The following is a 12,300-nucleotide window of genomic DNA, read 5'->3' as shown; positions in this document are numbered from 1 at the left end:
TTCTGTGTAGAGCCCCCATGACATCTGGGCTTTGCTTATTCACATCTCCAGCTTGCACGGTCTTCCAAGGAAGAAGGGAGAGAGCAGAGGAGGGAAAAGGGAGACAGGTGGGGGACAGAAAGAAATGCAGGGCTAGCTTCAGAATATTTGAATTCTAACTGTTGGGGCATCCTCCTGAGTAGAGAATACTAATTATGCCGAGTGTGTCAAATCATGTCCTTTTTTTGGGGGGGTGGGGGTAAATCAAACAAGTGTTCCCAGGAGATAGGTGGAGGCCACCAAGCCTGTTTTATTTATGATGCAACCAGAATTGAAAGTCAGGACTAGAGAGGGGACAGACTTTGTGAATTTATTTAATTTTATGATATGTGCTTTGCACCTTCAAAGCTACCTTGACATAAAGGCTGCAAGCTTTAGTATAATGCTTTCATCTGAATAGTTAATATGCTATTAGGGATGGCTACAGTACTTACTAGGGACATTTAGAGTAAATAAATTGTTTTGACGGATGTGGGTTGCAGTTTTTTTTTTCCAGGAAAAATGAGAAATAGATCATATCTCATGGATGGTGATGCTGTCATCAAAAAGGCCTATAGATCTTTTACCAAACTCTAGCTAGGTATTTGTGAACTATCTATCCATGAAAATACTGCTGCTTCCAAGAGGAAGCTTTGATATTCCGTGTTACACTAGAGAACCATAGGCCCTAAATGATCCTGTTTTAGCTTTTAGAAGAAAGGAACAAAGTTTATCTTTTTGTTGTGAGATTGATCTTACTAAATAAAGCACCATTGTTCTTCAAATCTTCAGCGGTTTGCTGTTGTTTACTAACCAGTGCTAAACGTAGTGGGAACAAAGCCTTCCCAACCTAGCAGTGCCTGTTCCAGTCTTTGTGCTTGCACTCCTGTCTCACGCACCGAACAGAAGGCACTCTGGATTTGGCTCTCCTGGTCTTTGCTGACGCCTGTCACTCTTCCTGGGGTGTTCTCAGGGACTCTCCTCACTAAACCCCATCTCTTTTCATTAGAATTCTGCTTATTACAAAGATTTAAATACCAGCTTTTCAACACATCCTCCCTGAGTCTCCTCTGCCTTCAACCAGAAGTAATTTTTCATTTGGGGACCGTTGTACCTCTTTTATGTCACTTGGATCCTGCTTTGGTTGGTAGGTACTTGTGTACATAGCATCTTTCCCACAAGACTACAAGCTCCTGTGCACTGGGTATTAAACTGCTTCTGCCTCAGTGACTAACATAGCGTCATAGCACAGAATAAGTGGGCATAGATCTTTTGAGTAAGTAAATAATATAGAGCATACACACAGTCTTGCTGGACTAACTTCAGTAGCTGTGTCTCAGGGCCAACATTATAAAATGATACTTTCAGAAAATAAGGTGATCAGGAGTATATTCTTTACACAGATTTTGCTCCACTGATATTTTTCAAAGTTACATTCTTTCAGATGCGTTTGACACATGGTGGTTGCTCAGTCAACCAGCTCATAGTGGCTTGAATGCAGGATCACAGCAAATGAGGTCCTATAATAAGACAAAGAGAAGTTTTCACCAGACTTTTTTGAATTTATGAACTGGAGAACAAATTTTCCACATTTACACAGAAACTGGAAAGCTTCAAAGGTAGAATGAATCATTTCCATTCTTGATGCATGTGAATTTGTGGACTGTTGACAGTAAAGGATGAGCAACATTTTAAAATGTGATATGAACTAAGAGTTATTGTGTACTTATTGTATGCTGGGCACTTTGCTCATCAGCTTACATGTATTACTTCATTTGGTCTCCCAACAATTAATATTTCCATTTATGAAAGTGAAAGTTGCTCAGTTGTGTCTGACTCTTTGCAACTGCATGGGCTATACAGTCCATGGAATTCTCCAGGCCAGAATACTGCAGTGGGTAGCCTTTCCCTTCTCCAGGGGATCTTCCCAACCCGGGGATCGAACCCAGGTCTCCAGCATTGCAGGGGGATACTTTACCAGTTGAGCCACAGGGGAAGCCCAAGAATACTGGAGTGGGTAGTCTATCCCTTCTCTAGTGGGTCTTTCCAACCCAGGAATCAAACTGGGGTCTCCTGCATTGCAGGTGGCTTCTTTACCAGCTGAACCACAAGGGAAGCCTATTTCCATTTACAGATAAGAAAAATGAGTCTTAGAAAAGTTAAGTGAATTGTTCAGAGACACATAGCTAGTAAGTGGCAGAACTAGAATTCAACCCAGGCTAACTCCAGTGTATATCCCATTCTGCCTTTTTGTGCCAGTTTACATCCTTCCAGAAGAGAATATGAGCTTCCTTGGTGGCTTAGATGGTAAAGAAGCCGCCTGCAATGTGGGAGACCTGGGTTCAATCCATGGGTTGGGAAGATCCCTTGCAGGAGGGCATGGCAAACTACTCCAGTATTCCTGCCTGGAGAATCCCCGTGGACAGAGGTACCTGGCGGGCTACAGTCCATAGGTCGCAAAGAGTTGGACAGGACTGAGTGACTAAGCACAGCACACAGCACAGAAAAGAATATAATATAGTGTATCTTGTTGCTGATGCTGCTAAGTCACTTCAGTCGTGTCCGACTCTGTGTGACCCCACAGATGGCAGCCCACCAGGCTTCCCCATCCCTGGGATTTTCCAGGCAAGAGTACTGGAGTGGGGTGCCATTGCCTTCTCCATAGTGTATCTTAGGCAGTGTTAAAAACAGAAGTTTTCATTTAGCCCAGACCTTCTCTCCTCAGTGCCCCTGTTGTGCAGATAAAAGAACTGAGGCCCTAGGGAAGTTAAGTGACTTACCCAGGATCACAGAGCTAGTGAGATCTGGGATTAGACCACGGATATCTAGACTTCTGGGCTTCCTAGGTGGCAGGAGACACAGGTTCAATTTTTTTCATCAGGAAGATGCCTAGGAGATGAAAATGGCAACCTGCTCCAGTATTCTTGCCTGGGAAATCCCACATTCAGAAGGGCCTGGTGGATTACAGTCCACAGGGTTGCAAAGAGTTGGACACAACTTAGAGACTAAATAACAACCACCTAGACTTCCAGTCTGGAGAGCACCCCTGCCCCCCATCTCAGAAAATGGTGTATTTTCACACAGGCTTGAAAGTGGGTGAATCTAGCTAGGTTCCCAACAGAAGTCTTCTGTGCAGGGAAAGCCAGGGGCAGCTTAGATGGTCTTAGTGCCATCTGCTTTGTAAAGGGAGGACTATCTCCCTTTTTCCTTATTAGCTAATATAGCAGTACTCATCTCAATTGGCATCTATGTGATTTATCTACTTTAATCTTTCTGAAAGAAAAGTGAAAGTGTTAGTCGTTCAGTCCTGTCTGACTCTTTGCGACTCATGGACTGTAGTCTGCCAAGCCCCTCTGCCTATGGAAGTCTACAGGCAAGAATACTGGAGTAGGTTGCCATGCTCTCCTCCAGGGGATCTTCCCAACCCAGGGATCAAACCTGGGTCTCCTGCGTTGCAGGCGGATTCTGAACTGTCTGAGCCACCAGGGGAGCCCAGAGAGATGGGGAGTGACAGTAGTTCACAGGATTAGCATACTTAGGAAAGTAACCTGGGAACATGGCACTTTCGCATTCACTTTTACATCATTCTCTTCAGTCTGCTCAACAAATCACTTCTTTTGTGATGGGTGTGGCTCTAGAATCTCAATCCTAAACTAGAGGTCTGCTGTTTAGTCGTTAAGTTGTGTCTGACTCTTTTGGGACTCCATGGATTGTAGCCTGGGATTTCTCAGGCAAGAATACTGGATTGGGTTGTCATTTCCTTTTCCAGGGGATCTTCCCAACCCAGGGATTGAACCCGCATCTTGTTCATTGGCAGGTGGATTCTTTACCACTGAGCCATTGCTGCTGCTACTAAGTTGCTTCAGTCGTGTCTGACTCTGTGCAACGCCATAGATGGCAGCCCACCAGGCTCCCTCATCCCTGGGATTCTCCAGGCAAGAACTTGGAGTGGGTTGCCATTTCCTTCTCCAATGCATGAAAGTGAAAAGTGAAAGTGAAGTCGCTCAGTCGTGTCCGACTCTTAGCGACCCCATGGACTGCAGCCCACCAGGCTCCTCCATCCATGGGATTTTCCAGGCAAGAGTACTGGAGTGGGTTGCCATTGGGGAAGTCCAATCTTTCTGAATCTTTGACCAAAGAAACCAAAGGTGATGAAGTGTTGGCCATTTATATACCAGTGGCAGACATTCCCTCCTTTGTGGCTGACTGCTCTCTCATATGAGAACCAGCATCTGCAGAACTGGCCTGGGTTTCTGTGTGGTGCCATTTGCAGGCTACTCTGCTACCTGGCACCCACAGGTTCCTAAAATATCGACAATGAAGGGTCTCAGGATTAAGGCATTTCCTTAGTGATAAATACTGAGATCACAGAAACAAAACAAAATAAACAAATAGGGATGAGAAGGATGACAACAATACAGTAACAACAACATAACCAGAACAATACTACAGAGCATTTGGAATCAAAAAGCTAGAGGACTGGGCATCAAAGGATCATGACTTCAGGATTAGTGCTGCTTCCTTTCCAATTAAGCAGAGGATGGCCCCACTGAAACTCTACTTGGGAGATTATAAGTACTCAGGCTTCCAGATATTGAGAAGAGATCTGAAATCAGAAGCAACTCTGCCTCTTAGGTGTCAGCTGGTCATGGAAAAACTACTTAGTCTGTCTGGACCTCAGTTATTTTTCCTGTAAAATAATACAAATCTTATTGGGGTGCTGTGGCACTTTAGGCTAAATTTGACAATATTATCTGAAAGCTTGAAGCAAATACAGTGCTATACATACATTTTTTCTCCATTAGTGACCAATTGATGCTTTTAGAGGGTCCTTATGAAAATGAAAATATACATTCTGGGAGAATAAACTAATTTAGTTATTTTAGTATCCACATTATCTTAAAAATTGATCTTATGATAAAAGATGGCTCTGGATGAATAGGGCATAGGTAGGGTCATTTCTTAGGTTGGATGAGTGGGAGACAGAAGGAGAATGAAAAGTCCAGAATTAGAGCTTCATCTAAGCAAAGGTCTCAACAGCCAATCAATGTGAAGGTCATCTGTGCAGGTGAAGGTGTCAGTGAGGCAAATATTTCTCAGATCACTGTTTGGCTTAGGGCTCTCCTTTTGCAGGTGTTTGAGTTACCTCACACAGTATTTCTCAGTCACTAGGCTTTCAAGCTGATGATGTCAAAATTACTGTGGTGACTTAGCAACTTAAAGATCTTGTGAAAATGAAAGTGAAGTTGCTCAGTCATGCCTGACTCTTTGTGACCCCATGGACAGTAGCCTGCAACAAGCTCCTCCGTCTATGGGATTTTCCAGGCAAGAGTACTGGAGTGGGTTGCCATTTCCTTCTCCAGGGAATTTTCCTGACTCAGGGATTGAACCCAGGTCTCCCGCATTGTAGACAGACGCTTTACCGTCTGAGCCACCAGGGAAGTCCTAGCCACCAGATAACAGAGCCTGATATCCCAGTAAGAGGAACACTGAGGGGAAGGAAGATAGAAATGAGTTTTAACCAACATCTGTATCTTTCAACTGTGTTTGACATATCTATGACTTCTGTTTGGAGAGGTCAATTATCAAGGTGATTTTGCTTTTATGTATGGGAAAACTCCCAGTATCCAGTAGACAGGTAATAGTAATCATTATAGTGTCTATCTGCACATTATAACTTTCTTGCCCAAGTATCAAATCAAGGTTTATAATATCTTGAAATTGAAAGAAACTTAAAATACTTTTTATTCTCTCTATGTATTTAAGCCATCCTAAATAAAAATGAAATTCTTCCCATTCTAAAAAGAGATTCCCAGAGTCCCTTGAAAACTAACTTCAATATTTTGCTAGTCTTCCCACTACATATGAAATCCCACTGCTATTAATCCTTCCCTAATTAAAAACTGATGCTATCTAAATTGCCACAATTTGGGTGATGCTTTGTATCATATTCATATTTGCATTCCCATCATTTACCATTGTCCTTAGCATAAAGTGAAAGTGAAAATGAAAGTCGCTCAGTCGTGTCTGACTTTTTGGGACTGCATGGACTATCCAGTCCATGGAATTCTCTAGGCCAGAATACTGGAGTGGGTAGCCTTTCCCTTCTCCAGGGGATCTTCCCAACCCAGGGATCAAACCCAGGTCTCCTGCATTGCAAGCGGATTCTTTACCAGCTGAGCCATAAGGGAAGCCCCCCTTAGCATAAGCAACTATTCAATTAGTTTATTGATTGAATGAATGAAAAAAACGCATGCATGAATGAATGGGATTCTTGCTTCTCATTTATTCCATTGGTGTGTCTCCTTTTCAGTCAGAAAAATTCTAGTCCTTTAATGTTTCACAAGGAATCTACCTTCTTTTGAACATCTGAACCTTTGATTGGCTCTTTAGTCAATTCTAAGTTTTTCATGTTTCCCTTTGGTTTGAAGCCCAGAATTGGAGATCAGTGAAGTTATCAGGTAAAAATGCTAAAACTCTTCCTCATTTATAGACTGGAGTAAAAAGCTTTAGTTTTAGGAAAAGGTAGCTATTAAAGACTAAGATCTAACTTGTGGGAAGTTTCGGGTCTTAAAATGTTAGAGTTGAAAGTGACTGCAGGAATTATTATCAAGTGTTTTTGGTTTTCTGTCTTTGGTTTGTTGGTTTGTTTGTTTTGATGTAATGATGATAATGCGATGTGCCTAAGGCAAAAATCTTTATCTCATAGAAATACTAATTTACAGATTAAATGTTATGATGTCTAGGGTTTGCTTTAAAAAGAAGTCAGCAGGAAAGGATATGGGAGATATTAAGGCAGTGTAGATGAAGCAAGATATACGGATAAGTTTTGAAGCTGGATTAATTGTACTATTCTCTCTACTTTAGTGAATGAGTTTTTCTTTTAATAATACAGAGTTAATAAAAATGTATATAGACAAATCTACTTATTCTGGATGAGAAAAATTAAGACCCAGAGAGGTGAGGAGGCATGTGTAACATCATAAAACTAGATAGTACAGAACTTAGACCAGAAGGCAAGTCTTCTGTCTCCTACTCACATGCTGTTTCCACACTACATATTATTACAGTTCAGTTTGTTGTGCACTCTCCGTGAAACTTATTCATGTCATCTTCATCCTGCTTATGGTAAAACTGACATGCAAAGACCATTTATAATTCTAGTCTACTTCAACCTAACTTGATTTACCATCCCTATGATTTTAATAAGCACAAAGATTTCCCCAGTCCAGGTAACAATCAAAAGAGAAAACAATGTTGATATAACGCTTTGTTTTATAGCATTCTTAGGGACTAAAAACAATGATGGAGAGTGAAACACACAAATGTATGTGCAAGGATGTCAAATGATGAACAGTCACTAAACATATTTAATGAGCTTTCCTGGTGGCTCAGACAGTAAAGAATCCACCTGCAATGTGGGAGACCTGGATCTCTGGACTGGGAAGATCCCTCAGAGAAGGGAATGGCTACCCACTCCACTATTCTTGCCTGGAGAATTCCCATGGACAGAGGAGCCTGGTGGGCTACAGCTCATGGGGACGCAAAGAGTCAGACACGACTTAGTGACTGAAAAACAACAAACATATTTAAACTTTAAACAAGAAATTGCACACAGCAACAGAACCTAAATAATGCCCCAGAAGTAACTGCTAATTTAAGTGTGTAGCAAAGTGGTGACATGCTTTGATAGGGCTCAGGCCTGCAGTCTCTGTGATACATCCAGCAGCTTGGCAGCCATCCAAAGCCTAGAGTGGCTTCAAGTCTGGAATATCTCTCCTCAGAATTCCTCTCCTGAGGAATTCACCTGTGCCCAGCACTTTCTGGGTTACATGTTTTTTTCCCATGTTTCTCTCTTTTTTAAAAAAAAAAAAAAAAACAACACATCTCTTTCTTTGGAGGAAAGGAATAGGGATTGGTCTAAAGAAGAGAGGAAATGGAGAATTGTGTGTGTGTAGGGATGGGAGGGAGGAAATTGTCAGGGAGTTAACTCATTTAGATGTAGCCCAAAGGTAAATACCATGAAATGGTTAAAAACAAAAAGCCAGAGTGGTGTGGCCCAGAATGTAAGTGTGGCAGTAGAAAACCAGTCAGGTGACTTACTCCAGGTGTGGAGAAGTCTTTCAGGGAGAGCCTGACCAGGAAGCTGTCCTGTTCTGAACCAAGGTAAACCATGTGGAAGATGTAAGATGGGAGATGTAAGTGCCAATAAGGTGCTGGAGGCACTAAGAAGGAATTTATACATTAATGCAAATAGCACTCAATCCCTTGTAAGACAGACTCAAGGATATATTGTACAGCACAGAGAATATAGCCAATATTTTGTCATGACTGTAAATGAAAAGTAACCTTTAAAATATATAAAAATTAAAAAATAAGTGAAAACAAAGGAAAAAACCTCTAAAACAAATACTACTCACTCCTTAAATAGTTTTTGAAACATTTTTGGATTAGGTTTAAAACACTTTAAGTGATTTGTATATTTAGGCAACACACAGATATTTTACCTATTTTTTCCCAATCAGAATTAACTCTCTTTCCTTATAAGATGTATGTCATCAGAATAAAATTCTTTTTTTTCTCATAACTTTTGATTGTATCCTCTAATTCCCAGGATGATATAAAAGCTTTTAAGAGGTTAATGTTAACTCTGAATTTCAATTTTAAACAAATTTCTCAGTGAGAACCAAACAGACATACTTGAAAGCATACTTTCAAGTGAATTGTATATTCATTTAAATTTAAAAACAAAAAAACCCAAACCCTGCTCTGCCCTACCTAGTATGTGACTCCAGGTCACCCTTGGAACCTTGTGTTTTTGAGCTTTTGAATGGATTTGCTTCTGAGGTTAAGAGAAGTGTGTGGCAGATGTTGGGAGGCAGTGGGGACAAGGGGTGGGGTGCAGGGATGAAGGGGCTGCCAGATGTTGAGCGGGAGGGTGGCGTGTGAGGATAAAAGCCTGCCAGATGTCTGCAGTGCTGAGTGTCAGGGACCTGCTTTCCATGATCTTCGGAAGATGATTTATATCCCTTCAGTAGGATCTCATAAAGGTCTTACTTCTTCCCAATAAATACTGAGTCCAGGGCTCATATAACTATTTTCTTCATGGTTTCTTGCCTCAGATTATGTCTTTTTAAAAATCCAAGCTGAGGGTTATGTGAATGAAATAAACAATCAACCAATAAACTCATTTATAAATAAAAGAGGGTGGGGGGGTTGACATTTAAATCTTTTTCTGAATTATGAAGACAATCACCTTTTATTTTCTATTTATTTTATTTTTCCACTAAGGACTGATTTGCTTTACTCTCATCCCCACAATGAATTTAATAGATTTATTCATCAAGTTTTCTAAATTTAGATACCAAACTGATGTTTTTCTCCCACTGCTTAATTTTATTCTTAGCAGCACTTACATAAAGCCAGGCAGTGAAAGATATGGCAAAATTACTAACTTGCTGTGACCTGGAATGCACTGATAGAATAAAATAACAATAATGAAGATTGATGTACCAGAGAGACTTAATACTATGCGCCCCTAATGAAATCTGTTTTATGCTTACAGTTTTTCCCCACAGTGCTCTTGGCTACATGTTTCTTGTGGTCTTTAGGAGTCTGTGTTTTCCTGGTGATGCCTGGGATAGGCATCCCTTAGGCTAATAGATGGGGCACACAAAAGAAAATACGTGGACCTTATAATTTCCTTGGATTTTGAAAACTTTACTGTTTTCTAGGACTAGATTTGATTATAGCAGGCAAAATTCGTCACTTTAGAAATAATAGTATTTGGGAAGCTGGAGAGTGAACAAAGAGACTGGTAAGACTGAAAAGAGAAGCTATTTACATTTGTCCCAGTGGCTTCTCAAACCTCAGAAAGCCAAGGCTTGTCATTTACCATGGAGCACACTTAGCAGTGTTAATCATTGTTCCTTTAGATTGCACTGACATTCATGCATTCGGTAGATAATTTTCAAGCACCTAGTAGGTGCCATTCTGCTAAGTTCTAGGAATATGTGGTGAAAGAAGTCCTTTCCTTCTTGGAACTCCCTGTGTACAGAGAAAGACAGACATTGACCAGATAATTGCTCAAGTAATTATTCACAATGTGAGCAATGAGAGTATGTGATAGTGGGGACTTTGATAGCTGTCATCAGATAACCATGGAATGAATTGCTTCATGATCTGGCAATTTGGTCTCTCATCTAGGATCACCAGATAGACTATCCACTTGCTTGGGTGAGTCAGCTTCAAGGTGATGGTGTGTAAGCATGTTGTCAGGCTGTACTTTCTTAAGTACCTCCAGGAAAACAAGAAAACTCTTCTAGCCTGTATTCCACGTTCTTCCAGGGTAATTCCAGAGTTGGAACTATCTTCACATCCAGTCCCTGTGTTTTTTAAAAATAAAATTTCAATTTTAGAATCGTTTTAGATTTATAGAAAAGTTGTGAGGATAGTACGGACAGTGCCCATATACTCCAGAGCCAATTTCTCCTATCATGAACATTTTTACATTAGTATGATACATTTGCCACATTTAGTGAACCAATATTGATACATTACTATTAACGGAAATTCATCTTTTTACTCAGATTTCCTTAGTTTTCATCTATTGTTCTTTCTGCTCTAGAATTGCATCAGGGATACTGCATCACATTTATCCATTATGTCTCCTTGGCTTTTTGGTTATGATAGCTTTCCAGACTTCCCTTGTTTTTAATGACTTTGACATCAAAGTATCTAAAACAGTTTTAGAGAGTACTTTTCAGGCATTCTGCAGGATGCTTCACTAGTGGAATTTGTCTGAAGTTTTTCTTATGATTAATTAGAGTTATGGGTCTTGGGGAGGAGGACTATAGACGTAAAATACCATTCTCATCACATCATACCAAGGGTACATATTATCATCATGACATCACTGTTGATGTTGACCTTGAACATCTGGCTGAGGTAGTGTTTGTTTCTCCATTGTAAGGTTACTCATTTCTCCTTTTTCCATACTGTACATTTTGGAAGAAAGTTACCATGTGGAATCTGAACTTAAGGACTGGGGATTTATGCTCCACCTTTTTGATGGTGGAGTATCCACATAAACTATTTGGCAGACTTCTGCATGGAAAATTTACCTGTTCTCCCCAATTTATCTCTTTATTAAGTCATTTATTTACATCAGTTATGGACACACGGATATTTATTTTATGCTTTGGTTTATAACCCAGTGCTACTTTATTTTGTTGATCCAGTTGCTCTAGCTCTTTCACTGGACTCTCCTTCAGTTGGCTCTTATGCCCCTTAGACATACGGGTGCCATAGTGTGTGCACGTGTTTTCTTCTTGTAAATTTTTGGAGTGCTTCATTACTGTTGGCGCTACAAATGCTCTAGGCTCATCTTGTATGTTTCCAGCTACAGTTACAGACTCAGCCATTTCTCTAAGGAGCCCTGGTTTCTTTTATTGGAGGATGATATTAGAAACCAACATTTGTCTGTGCCTCAGGAGTGTTTTTCACACTATAAGTAACTACTGTGGAGTAGTGATTGAACAAAAAATGAGGGGTGAAGAAGGAAATCTGAACTTCAGAGACAAGTCTCATATCCATTTCCTGTATTTCCCACTTATTAACAGCAGAGTCCTGGGCAAATAATTTAGCCTCTCAGGATCTCACTTTTCTCATCTATAAAATGGACATAATATTCAATATCATTGATCTTGTATGGTTGTTGTGAGAATTAGAAAAAGAAGTTTTTATGATGGGCCTGGCACACAGCATCTGTTCAAAAAGCCATTTATATGGAGTGGTAGGTACATATGGGTGTCACCACCCTGGAGTTGGCTGAACACCAAGGAAAATAAATGTTTAATTGTTTAAATTGCATAAACAAAACCATATTATCCATGAAGGAAATAAAAAGAGGATGTTTTACTTTTAATTTTATTACTCTAACATATGTTCCCTTTTAGTCCTTGTCATTATGTAGTTATTTCAAAAATATTTTCATCACATTGCATATAGTAAGAGAAATAATGTTTCACCATAGCATATATAGTAATAATAATATAGCAGCACTGAGTGTTTGTCTTGTATGCAACCTTTTACATGGATTATTACAATTTCCATCTTATAGTTAAGGTAACTGAGGCACAGAGGGACCAAACACTTTCCTAAAGGGCACTCAGACAAGGAGAGGGGAAGACAGGGTTTTTTGAACTGAGGTCTATCTGATGCAGAGCTTGAAACCCTTAATTACTATATTTTCTCTTTAATGCAGACACTCACACACACACA

This window comes from Bison bison, unplaced genomic scaffold, assembly GCF_000754665.1.
Source record: "Bison bison bison isolate TAMUID 2011002044 unplaced genomic scaffold, Bison_UMD1.0 scf7180017864367, whole genome shotgun sequence".
In the NCBI taxonomy this organism is placed as follows: domain Eukaryota; kingdom Metazoa; phylum Chordata; class Mammalia; order Artiodactyla; family Bovidae; genus Bison; species Bison bison.
This window is presented reverse-complemented; position numbering follows the sequence as displayed.